Source organism: Phaenicophaeus curvirostris, chromosome 3, assembly GCF_032191515.1.
Source record: "Phaenicophaeus curvirostris isolate KB17595 chromosome 3, BPBGC_Pcur_1.0, whole genome shotgun sequence".
Classification (NCBI taxonomy): Eukaryota; Metazoa; Chordata; class Aves; order Cuculiformes; family Cuculidae; genus Phaenicophaeus; species Phaenicophaeus curvirostris.
Window position 1 is genome coordinate 31692331 of NC_091394.1, and position 13310 is coordinate 31705640.

Here is a 13310-nt window from a genome sequence, read left to right on the forward strand (position 1 = left end):
CACAAGTGCCTGACCCTTCAAACCTTACCCAAAAGCCCCATGGCCTTCATGGAAGTTTCTTGTGTCAGTGACTGAATTGAGGTCCTCTTGTGTAAATGTTCTTGCTGCTGTTTAACCACGGCAGTCACCACTGGGGCCCCTGGTTTTCACGCTCTTAAGGTCACACTGACTAAAGACATGCCAGGAAAAGTGACTGTTTCTTCTCAACAGTCGCTTGCAAGCCCTCAGCGCATAGAAAGCTGGCTTCTGCTTTCACCAAACCCTTCTGAAGTCCCAGATGACTCACCTGGGAATTGCACCCAAGGCAGAAAAGCATAGAGAGATGCCAGCTTAGACCAGCTGCGGAGGGGTCTCTGCAGTGGTTCCCAGTGGAAAGGTGCAGTTCTGAGCCAAAGTGTGCACATACTGAGTGCTCTCCCACTCAGGAGTTTATTTCTTTCCTTCAAGAAGATTGCTGTCTTGGCTGCAAGACAGCCTCCATAAAAAAACACCCATGGATTCCAGTCTCTAAGACAGAGGGACCTGTTGGAAATATGCCAGGGGCCCTTTGAGGCTTGCTGCTTATTCAGGGGCTCTCCCCATACCCCACCAGAGACCACAAAATCCCCCTTGGGCACTGGCACAGGGGGAGTTCCTCAGTGCAGAAGAGGAACCTGCCAAGGGGGAGCGAGGGGCACCCACTCCCTCTCGCTGCTCAGCCAGGTCTGGGAGAGCTACACTGGTTGCACTGGACACCCACCTGCCGGTGGCTCTGGTGGGAATGTACATGTGGTGGCAGGTCCTGGCAGGCAGGGAGGGTCAGGACTGCTCACGCACACATTGCAACCCAGAACAGACTAACCAGTGAGTCTGTGCATGGCAGCAAGGGAGCTCCTTCCCCAGAAGTCCAGTTCTAGTCTTGGGTGAAAACCCTGGCCAGGGTTTTCAGGAACCCAGCAAAGCTTGTACTGAAGCCCTCGACAAATGACATCAGCAAATGCATTCTCAGAAGTGTAAGATTAAGCCCCTGAAGGTGGTTTTGGAAAGTTCAGAGCTGCCTATGTCTTTTAGCAGCCTCTAAACCCCTTTCCTGAGATGGAGGTGTTGGAAGAGCTCAACGCTCTTGTGGTTGTCCCCGGTTTCCGCTGGGTGTCTTCTTCCCTCAGAAGTCCTCACAAATCTCTGGTTGCAAGTCCCTGTGAGACAAAGCTCTCCTCTGCCCAAAGCAGCAGCATGGTTCATACCTCAAGGAGGACCGTTATTAAAACCTCACAACTCCGTGCTTCACTCAACAAACCTGAGGCAGGGCGTTCAGTTCACAAGTCACTCACAGAACAGAAAAAAACCCGTGGATGGCATTGACGGAATTCAAACATCTGGGACCGATTCCCAATTACTTTGATTTACTCCATCAAAGCACCTGTTCTATAAGCAGTATAATATGAGTTGCAACAGGCCATTTTAAGCATCCTCTGCTGTGGAAGCTTCTGGTGTCATAAGCACTCCCTTCTCATTTCTCATTTTGGGAGCATAGTGGTAGTTCCTCCATTTAAAATAGTGACTCCTGAGACAGTATTAGTCTATCAAATATCTTCCATATTACTAATTATACAGTCATTTTAAGCCATTAGAAAAAAAAGAAAAAAGAAGCAAACCCACAAGCTAGCTTTGTACTTTTAAGCACAAAACTCTCTTGGTCCAGTTGCAATTATTTTGTGTGAATTTGGTATACATTTTGTTTTCTTTTAATATACATCCCCACTGCTTCACAGCAAAGAATATTTCAAGCTGCCTTTCATAGGGCTGCCTTCATGCTTTTGTACATTAGCCTGTGCTTAAATAGCCTTTTGCTGCATCTCCTAACACCCAAGTTATCCTGCAGCTTTCCTTTGAGGAGAAAAAATTGGCATGTGCATCCAACCAGCACAGCACACAAGTAGCAAAGTGTCCTTCCCCAGTGCTGGGTCATCAAGCCAGGAGCATAGAAGCCCTGGGTTGACACCTTCACCCCTGCAAACCAGCAGCAAAATTTTTATGGACTTCCTGCTCCTTGGGTCCTCCTGCTTGTGCAGGAGGCTGTTGGGCTGATGACATTTTCTTTACAGGCACTGGAGGGCTGTATTGCTTGAACTGGAGGATGAAAGGCTTCATCAGCGTAAGTATTGCTGCCCAAACCATCCCTGCCAGCTGTGCTCCAAGAGCTGAGGTCCCAGCATGCACCTGAAGGGAGTGGTTGTACCGTCGTTGTTATACTGATGATGTTATAGTGAGATCTCCACCAAGAGCAATGCCGTTTGCTGTATGCTGGAGACTGTTTTGATTATAATGTAGTCAATATATTTACTTCTAAGCATTAGTTTACTTTTTATGGAAATCAAGGGTATTTTCATGCTCTCTTGCCACTCCCCCCCTTCTCCTGCCCCCTTATGTACCTTTCCACATGTTTTCAGGGATCTCAGAGTATTTCTAGCTCATTATTAGCCCCCTTCCCACCAGTATCCCAGTAACATTTCCATTTTCTCAAATGCCATGCTGAATTGCTGAGCTAGGATTTGGAGCAGTGCAATGAAGCTCTTTTGTGGCTGAACAACCCTTTCAAGACCTGCTTCTGATGCTTTCTGACACTCTCCACACTGGCTGGGAAAGGAGATATAAGCAGACCGTGTCTCATGAACAGATTTCTGAAATGAGGAATGACTAGTGTTCAGCTTTATGGGATTCTTTTCTTCAATATGCAGAAATGTGTGACATCATTTTTAGATTGTGTATCCTTGAAGGCAAAAGCTACCGGAGGGTTGCTAACAGATATTTGCTTCTATTGAAGGTACAAGAGGTAATTAAATACCACTACCATCTGAGGAAAATGCTAAGTGGCCTGAGAGAGTACGGGGAAACTGAAAAGTAAAGAAGCAATTTTCTTTTGGGAAGGCAGAGGAGCAAAGAGGAATGTGAAGGACAGGAGCTGGATACTTCTTTAGCATCCAGACCACCTGTTGTAGCCACGTGGAACTATAAAGCATGAACATTTCAGTCTAAACTAATGGGAGAATTGGGCTTTACTCTTGAGGTGCTCTAGGTCTTTTTAATTTTCTAAGAGAGAAAAAACTTAGATTTTGCATGTCTGCACATATTCTCACATGCCTGTGTTTTGCAGGGTGCTGGTAACAAGGACAATTTTGCTAAGAAGTACTTTTTAAAGCTCGTTCTGCACTCCTTGAAAAGCCACAAGGCAAATCTGGAGCGCTGTCTGCTCATCGTCAGTCAAAACATGACAAGGTGTAGCTTTCTGAAACTTAAAAAAAAAAGAACTCAACCCTGCAGTCATGTTTGTACTGGATACACAAATCTGGTGATTCCACCAAGCTGAGGAAATGAAAACATGCAAGTGAGTAGTGTTGTGAATCAAATCATCAGCATTATGAATAAAAACACTATTGAGAGTTTGTTGCTGAAGGAGCAAGATATTGGACAACTTATATGCCAAGGCTGGATGTGAAGTGAAGCAGCTGACCCCAGAGTGGCATCCTTTTCCCCATCTCTTTTTCTACCTTAGCTTTATTTCCGAGTGTGGTGTCATCCTCCTTCCTTCAGTTTTCATATGAAATCTCAAAACCTAGTGTGTTTGATATCGGACAAAACAGAAAAAAAAAAAAATCTGTTAGAAATCTCGTTTCAAGGCTTTAAAAAAATATTTCATAGAATCATAGAATAGTTTGGGTTGGAAGGGACCTTAAAGATCATCTAGTTCCAAACCCCCCTGCCATGGGTAGGGACACATCCCACTAGATCAGGCTACCCAAAGGCCCCATCCAACCTAGCCCTGGCCCTATCCAACCTGGCCTATTTGGTTTTTTTTGAGTACCATTGACAAAATATTTTATAAACTTTTATTTTTGTGCTTTCTGTTTGATTTAAGTACAAAAAACGTATTTTCTAATGACCCTGAGTAAACAAATCAGCCAGTTCTGCCTCATGTTTTGGTACTGGCCTAGAGGTGCTGAGAGCAACCTCTCCCTTAACTCAAATAATTTGAGACTTGTATCTCTGCATGGTAGCTGTCAAGGACTGCTGGTTTTGAGGCAAGGAAACCGTGGTCCTTTGACATTGATGTGGGGCACAGCACAGCCACGTGTCCCCCACTCCCTGGAGTAATGTGCACATCTCGCTCCCACCTGGGAGTTCGTGCTACCCTTTATCCAGTGGAGGTGGTACATCCAAATCACAGGATTTTTTTGTTTGTTTTTTAAATTCATATCTGATATTCTTTATTTAGAGGAAAAAGACAGGATGGGCAGGGGGTTAAATTTCAGTTCATCGGCCCACCTGGCAAAATTTTGTTGGCTCTGCTGTGCCATCAGAGCATTTCCCATAAATTTAGTTATACACTGCAGTCAAAGACATCCCAAACGGATCTAACACTGACAAAAAAAACCAAAAACAAAAACAAATACTTGCTACATCTTGATCACAGAAGAAGTTAAGCCAAGCTGTGGATGGTATCTCACCAAAGTGAAGTGGCAATGCTTCAGAAGTGGTACCCCGTCTAAATAGGATTTATTACAGTGAAGAACAAGGAAAAGGCTGAATCCACACCCTCAGAAAAATTCCCTTTTTGGTACGAATTTCCAGATGGCAGGACATGCAGGGAGAGGGCCAGCCTGGCTGTTTCAGGAATGGGACAAGGATGAAGCTGGTGATGGGGGTGCTCCCAGCAGGGTGTGTGGGCCAGGGGCGCAACACTCCCCAGATTGCTCTGAAGTCCTTTCCCCCAGCAAGGAAGAAGCAGTGTTCCAGGGATCTGGGGAGCACTGAGCCCCAGCTAGCACACTGATTGATTCTTGACACATTTTGAGCTTGTCGGGAGTCTGTGGCTGGTTGACATCCCAACTGTTGGACATCCTGGGACATTGTGAGAGCCCCATACCTGGGGGAAGGGAGGCTGCTGATGTAACCAGTTTAATTATTTTTGCTTTAAGCAGTCTTTGCTGGCTTTTATACCAGCGTAACGTAAGTATTGTGCTTGGGTTCATTTGTATCTAAGTTCAAACCCACATCACTTCCTGGGTTGAAAAGATCAACTTGGTTTTGTGTATTTTGGGGTTGAGTTTCCACTTCAAAGAAACTGAGCTGCGAGGAGCCAAATTAAATCAGAAAATGAGTTGGAGAGGGAAGAGGTTTGTGTGACACAACAAGAAAAATCACAGAAAATTAGACACCAAATGTTAAAAAAAATCTACAAGATCTGTACTGCATATGTATTACCCATTTTGCTCCCACTATCTACTACAGTTCTCCACTAAATATAAAATTGTCTGGGGTTTCTGCCCTTTAGAATTAGAGCATCTCTGTGAAAAGCAATGCAAAGCAGGAATTTAGATGAGCGCTGGGAAGTTTCACAAAACCCATAGGTCCTGCTGCCTCTGAGATTTCTGTACTTTAAAGAAGCAGGGAGGGTCTCCTCTTGTCTTTGGCCATTGGGAGGTCAAAATCACTGGTGATCCATACATCCCTGTGGAAGGAGTAATTTTAGAGACCACACGTATAGCATACCCTGTACAATTTCAAATGTGATTTGGTTCCATCCTATCTTGATTAGTGAGGGGTGAATCCTCAGCCCGGGCTTACTGAGCAGATGGTGGTGAGAGGCAGACAGTTGTGAGGAGGTGGTGACGATGGTCTGGCAGTTTGTGTTACCTTCTTCTTTTTCATAGACAAAAGAGGAACTCACAGTCCCCAAGGAAAAATATTTAGTGAGCAAGGAGAGCTATAATCTAACCTATTAAAAGAAAAAAGATCCAGTTATTAATTTATCTTCCTTAGGCAGCAACACAAATAACCAGTCTGTGTTTTTCTGTTGAGGAGAGACCTGAGTCATCATTCACAGTGGCATAAGAAAAGTTTGGCCTTGTGCTAGAGGGAGTGAATGCAAGCCCTAAATGAATGTACAGCGGTATTTCACTTTGAAAAGATTCAGATCAGCCTTACTAGATTTGCAGAAGAATGATTTAAAAGGAAACAATTCTTATAAACAAGGATTTCAGTGGAGGGTGAGAATGGGGGATGGCAAGTACATCCAGTCAGAATTTCTCTTGCTATCAGTGATCGGTCTAGCAAGTACATAAATCAGTTAATGCTTTCTGAAAGTTTTCAAAAACATGAAACACCTTCATTAACTGCAACACCAAATGCAATAAAACATTGCTTTACAGCATGGCTCTGGATGAATCACTGGATCCTCAGTACAAACCACTCAACAAGCCAGCTGCCCTAAGCAGAGTCTTTGGCGCAAGCTCTTGCAGGAGGGAAATCATCCTTTTACAGTCCTGTGATAACTGGGACAGTTTTGTTACAATCTTCCTTGCCAGGTACCTTTATAAATGAGAGGGTATGGGAGTGTGGAGAGTGCCTGACACTACAAAGTTTTAATAAATTGCTCAAAGTAATCCATCCCTTCAGACATGTCAGTGTCTTTGCCTAAAGAAGCTTTGGTATGGGTTTTCCATACCGTGGACCAGAATGGAAGGGGCAGCGTAACCAGACCTCTCCTCCTCACTGATGCTTGATCAGTGGGCACATGGCCATGTTGAACAAGGAGTTTGGGGTGGGGCTCCCCAGGTGTTGGCTTGCACCATGCCCCACACAGGAGCCAGCCACATGTAGACTGGTTAGGGAAGAGGTGAAAGCTGGAGGTGCAATGTGCTCTCCAAACAGCAGGCTACTGCTGGAGACTGCGGGGAGAGCAATGGCTGCATCACTCCTCAGGTAGGTATAAAGCATGCCTCTCCCTCTTGGCTGATAAAGCCTGACAGAAGGAGGCTCAGGGATGCTTCTTCCTTGGAGAGCCTGGTGGCATGGTGCTCATAAAGCCTCATTTCCAAAGATGCCAAGAGCATACCCCAGTCTGCAAAGAGCAGCAAACACCTGGGTGATGGACGATAAAACTGCTAAATTTGAGGGAAAATACACAAAAGCTGAAATGTTGTCAGAAGTCAGGAGGAAACTTAACAACATTGTGGTCATTCTGGAAAAAGAGAGTTGACTGCTTTTGGAAGTGTCTCCCTGAACAGTGAATCTGTGAAATTACAGTAACAATATTTTATTACATCTCCTCCCACCTTTCTCCACTCCAGATCACAGGAGTTTTTTGTGCAGACACATAAGGGTGGGCCATGGAAATTGTAGCACTGCAATCCATGATAGTCTTGTCAGGAGAATAATGCTTGGGACTCATTGAAGTTTAGGTAGAAGAAAATCTTACACCAAGTGCTGGTCTGTGCTAGGTGCTGCCAGGGAGAGCTGGAAAAGCCCTGCACAGGCAAAAGCGTGCGAACACACATCCCGAGGGTTTCCTATGGGCAGTGTTTGGTTTTACACTACTTGCTTCACAGTAACTGAAGCAAAGCAACCTGACCACCAAGGGGAGATTTGCAAAGGTAGAGGGGGAAATTTTCAGTGGCAGTGGGGCACTGGTTTCCTTTTAGCGACACGGGGAAAACTTCTCTTTTAAAACACATTGTCCACCTAACTTTGTTTCACTTCATCTCACAAAAATTCTGAATATTCTCTGAATTTTGCCTGGCAGTTGATGCTGGCCGAGGCTGCCTTCTGAGGAGTTAACAGCTGCGGCAACTGTTGACAGCTGATGCAGCCTGCATGTCTATGGCATTGACTTTTGTATCAGGTTGCTCTTTTCTAATGGTGAAAAAGAAAGAAGAGAGAGTTCTATGCATGCATGGCTACGCTTAGTTAACATGAACAGGAAGGATACTCTGAAGAGTGACTTACTAGCATGGGCAAATGCTTCCCTTCTGAAGCAAAATAAAGTTTTTCATGTTGCCAAGTGATGCAAGCTTAGGCATGCGCACTTCTACTGAAGATAACGCGTGCTAGAAAACACCAAGAAATTCTCTTACCCACTTTGCATTTGCTACTCACTTTGTTACATATTTTTTTTGAAAAAAATTGCTGTGGATTGGGTCAACAAATACAGTGCCTGTTAAAAAGCCTGTCAGTTGTGCTTGTTTATAGCAAATGCAATTCTGGCTGCGACTGAGCGGAAAGGCACTGTGAGCTACAGGTCAGAGCAAGAGGCTGGAGTGGGTATCTTGCCCCTGGTTTTCCTGCAGCACCTCAGGTCCATCAGGTGACAGTTCCTTTCTCCTTATTAGCACCTCTGGATATTCCTATCCAAAATCTCCTTGCAGTGCTCCCCAGCTTTTATTGCTAAGAAGGTGTACAAATTGCTGCCAATGATTGCTGCAAGGAACGTATCAAACCTGCTAGGTGTCTTAAAGCTTCTCTAAATCTTTTCTTTCACAGACATTTTATCCTTGTGGATGGGTGAATTTATTTGTGCGATGGTATGAGATGTAGAAAAGCAATGTGATTTCATCTTATGTAAGGCAAATTCCTGTTCCATCTCTTTAGTACTACATTAACCTTTCCACCACACTGGTGCTGCAGCTGGCTACCTAGAGAAGGGGTGGGAGGAGAAAAGAAGAAAGAAATGGCCACTTGGTGGCCTTAACAAACTGCTATTCAAGGCATGGATAGTTTCAGAGGCAAGGCAGTCCCCTGCCTGCCGATGCATTGGGCTGCCTGCTGCTATACTACCCACGTAGCTGTGAATTATGATGTTTCCCTCCCCAGCTGCAAGGCAATGACTTTTTAAAAGACTATTTGAACGGGACAGGCAGCAGCATTGAAAGGGATGTGGAAAAAATTCCCTGCTGGCACAGTGCTTCTTGAGTAGTGGCAAATGCTCTGCATAAAATGGCACATGTATCGGGGCTTCTGAAGCACCTCTCAGGTGAAGACTTTACTGGCAGTTACTTCCAAGCCTCCACAGCCCTGGAGGCACTACATTACTAAATGCAGTCCCAGTACACTGTTTCAGTGATGTTGTTCCCTATCCAACTAAACTCCAGCCTGAAACCTAGACCAATATCCATTTAATGTGTAATGTATCTCAATATGCTAGAAAGAGCAGTTTCTAGACACACCAGCAACCTTGTTTGGGATAGGTGTGCATTTCCACATCAGGCAGTAAAAGTCCTCTCTAGTAAGAACTGGGAGAGCTCCAAGATCTGATGTTTACTTCGTGTAAGGCAAATGAGGATCATACCGTATTGTTCGAGAAGCAGCAGTACAAGCTGTCCTCAATGGGGAAAAAAATGCCTGACAGGGAACTTGAGAATCATTATTGCTGCCCAAGACTCATTTGGGAGCCCATATTAGAAGGGCTGCTCCAGCTCTGCTTGCAACCAATTCTTTCTTCTTTCCTCAAAGGTCCCCTTGAATCAAGTTCCCTTAATTCTGACACTTGCCAGAGGTTGAAAGGATTCTTTTGAGAACTCCCTAGCTATAAATTTACACTTGAAAGTATTAACTCACATTTTCAGAGCACAGAGACCATTCAAGTAATGTCTGTAAGGCAGAGCAGGGTTGTTCCAGTATGGAGACGCAATACAGAGTGATACAGAACAGGAAGAGAGTCACCTTCATCTTCAGTTTATGAATGCATAAAGCAGCTATGGATCGACATTAACTGCAAGTGCCTCCAGTGCTTGGGACAAGGATACCTGTTGGTGCCACTAAACAGCACAAAAATAGAAACTACTAAATACCTGCAGAACTCAGAAAAATTATTCAACTTAATGCATACTTTTATCAAGGTCCTTAGAGCTTAAGGGAGCAGAGGTTATCCATGTGCAAGATCATCTTCCTGATGGATTTTTGGCTTCCTTTCACCCCTCCATGTAGGCAGGAATTTAAAGTATAAAATATCAGTACAAAGAGCAGAAAGCAGGGGGTAGCTTCCCGCTGCTCGGGAGAACATTAGATGTCAGCATGGGCTCATGTGGTCTAAGTCCACAAATTCTAAGTCTTTTCTACCCATGCATTCATGCTCTCTTCTCATATTCCCACTTCTCATTTAGAAGATTACAGTGGGGCTGTAACCATTGCACTGCCAGGTCCAGTAGCAGCCAGTTTGTCTATGCGCTCTAGATTAAAACCATCGGTTTGGTTAGTCATCGTGTTTTCATTATTGGTGTTTTTTTGGTGCATTGCTGTATAATAATCAATGCAATTCTTGAAGGAGAGTCCTTTTCTTTTCATCTTTCTATTTACATGCAATATTACCAATATTCTCTTTTCTGCCCTCTCAGAAAATACAGAACAAAAACTTAACTCTACTTCACTGTTACCTTTCTCGGGAAACTTAAGCAGTTCCTAAAAGTTCCTCCAAAGTTTCCTTCCAGCTCCCACAAGTGCCGCTATTTGTTTTCCCCTTGTTATAAAGCAGCATGAAACCAACAGATCAAAATCAGAGCCTTGCTTGGCTTTCCTCTAGAAACATCATTATGCTTTTCTGTTAGCTTCATTAAGCCAGGCCACTACAAACCCCAATGCGATCAGGTTATCAGTTATGAGTGTTCACCTTTAGGGTCTTAAGAAGCATGCATCGTGATTGTCCAACACACCAACAGTGACAGAAAGTGAGAATTGTTGGTGCAAAGCTCTAGAAGACTTGTAAGAAGAAGTTAAATTTGATGACAACCCAATCAAACAATGACTACAAGCTTTTCTTTTCCATTACATCTTATGTGTTACTTCAAAGACGATCACAGGGGACAACAGCATGAATCAAACAACTATCATGTTTATTGTTCAAGCCGTCAGATTGCAGGATGATTTTAAACATACCACCTTGCTGGAAGGTCTTTTGAAACCTTAAGATTAGATTGTACACCATCAGTAGTATTGTTTAAATAAATAAATTATCCCCCTCTAGAAGGTAATCTTCATAAAATCTTCCCACACCTAACTATTATTGACAGGTGGAAGAGAAGGTGTATCATAATAGAGGTCTTCCTTTACTCGACTCCTACAGCTTCTCTCCAGGAATGACTTTGCATCTGCAGGACCTAAATAAAATCATCCTGGAAACACGAAGCTCCTGTTCCCTAAAGCTGCAAAAATGTGGGACAGACTGAGAATATTGATCACTGCCCCCCCTCCTTTGATGGGTGACTAAAAAGCAAAACCACCCCAAGCATTGTTGACTTCTGAATGTGTGCATTAAGGGCTTATCTTAGGATTGCACTCAATGTTTAAAGCTTCCCATCCAGGTCTTCAGATTAATCCTCTCCCAAACAGAACATGTTCAGTATGACCAATGCACAACCAGCTCCCAGTTGCCTGGGGTTTGGCTTATCCAGTTCACCAGTAAACCACACCATGGGTCTGTGCTCAGCTCAGCCTCAGCTGGGCAGGGTCATTAACTTAGTCCTGGCCTGGCTCTGTGCATTCAGACCCGAGTGTGCCTGAGCTCACGAGCCCCCTGGGAAGCCAGGGCATGCTGTGTGGCGAAGCACAGAGCTAGCTAGGATGTACAGGCAGACAGTCATCATCACTGTGCAAGTTTTACTCTAGCTGATGGAGACACAACCCTCTTAATTACCATTTCCCAAGAGAAGATGGCCATTACATGCAACTTCATTGTCAAATATTTCCTTCAGGCACTAGTTGGGTAGCTTCTGTTGAAGTGGGGTTTCCAGTGTCTCACCCTGTCCCTCCTTAAACAAATGTACTTCTTAACCGTAATTTCGCACTATTTACAGAAGCTCCTCCTTACTTTAATTGCAACTGCTTGCTTAAAATACCCATTATCTATTTGTCCTTCCTCTCCTCCCAACATGCACACAGGCGGAAATTCTCTTGCCCAGAGGTTCATGAGACTTCACAAAACGTGAAATTATAATATGGCTTGTTTAAAATGACAACTAATGCTTTTCTTCTGTAGCCCACAAAGCCTTCTTGTAACCAAAGCCACAAGAAAGGAGTTATTTTTAAGCAAGCTGTGCAGATTGATTCACTGATTACTGTTTCTTCCTCCCCATTATTGCTTCCCATCAGAGCTGGCAAATTACTTTTAGAGCACTCGCTAAACCATTCTCTCCCTACTCTTACCTCTGTTATTTCCACAGCCCAGCCCTCACATGGATTATTTTCAGCAAGGTAAATCATGTATTAGTTTCTAGCCATTCTAATACATGTGCTTCAAATTAAAAGTGGGTACAGCTCTTTGTCTATGTTGAATGAATGAGCAGCACATTGTTCAGCAACTGTCTTCATTTAGTCTTGAAGGGAGGGAGGGAGACCTGGAGAGACTGTAACAGTCCCAATCACCCACCTCAAGTGCTGGAGGCAACCCCAGAGAGATCAAGGAGCCCTTGGCCATCAGTAGAAAGACAGAGACTTCTCTGACACACAGTTTGCATCTACTCCAGTTAGAAATTAAAGGCAGTTTTCCTTTTTATCTGAAGTGCCCACAGCGGGCGCAGCAAGTTCCCCAGCCCTGATTTAAGTTCAGTGTATTTCAAGGCACCAAGGCTCCCAAATCACTGGCACTGAGGACAGGAGAGTTGGTCCCCATCCACAGACCTTCCCCCCAAAATGACCTGAGAAGTGGCACTGACTGCATTTCACACAAGTGTAATGCATTCAGACAAAAACAGCTAAGTCAAGGGGGAGTCCCTTCATCTGCTGCTTGGAGTTTCCAAGCTGTCTTTGGAAATGAATCAAATTCATGTCTTCCATGAAAAACGTCCAAAACATAGCAGCAGCAGCTTAGCCAAAGAGGCACTAATTTTGTTCCTCTTCAATCTCTCATCTGCCAGGACAGCTTTTATTAGATGTATTCACCATATGCACTTTCTTTCCAGAACAAGTCTACAGGAAAATCAGGACATCGCTTTTTAGTATCATTGTAACCATGTATCCAAAGTATAGGAAACAGAGGGGATTCTCTTTCATTTTTTTTTTCACCTGCAGACTTCTTCCTGGAGTGCATGGAACATATCCCAGTACATGTATCACCAGCCTTACCGCATTACCTTTAGGAGTTCCAGTGCTTTATTTTTTTCCATGTGCTATTCCTCCTCTACTTGAGCCTTCATCATTCTTGACATAACAGGCACGTTACATGTCCCTACCGTTTAATTTTTACATAAGATTTTATGTTCAACCTGTGGGATGAATTTTGTCTAGTGCAGTCACAACCAGAATTGTTCTGACCTCTTCTGCTTCACATTATCTTTTTCCATATAGAAATGACATCATCTGCATTTTATGCAATTCACATTGAAATACAGCAACCTGGGGAATCAGACCTTGATTTTTCCCTGTTCCCATCAACATCCAACCACCATCCTGTGTAGCACAGCACTTCCTATGCAGGTGGGACTAAGATGCTGAGAATAAAGAAGCCACCACAGCCTCTTGCCCTGCTCCAGTATCTCTCTGTTTCAAAGGGATAGTAATGCCCC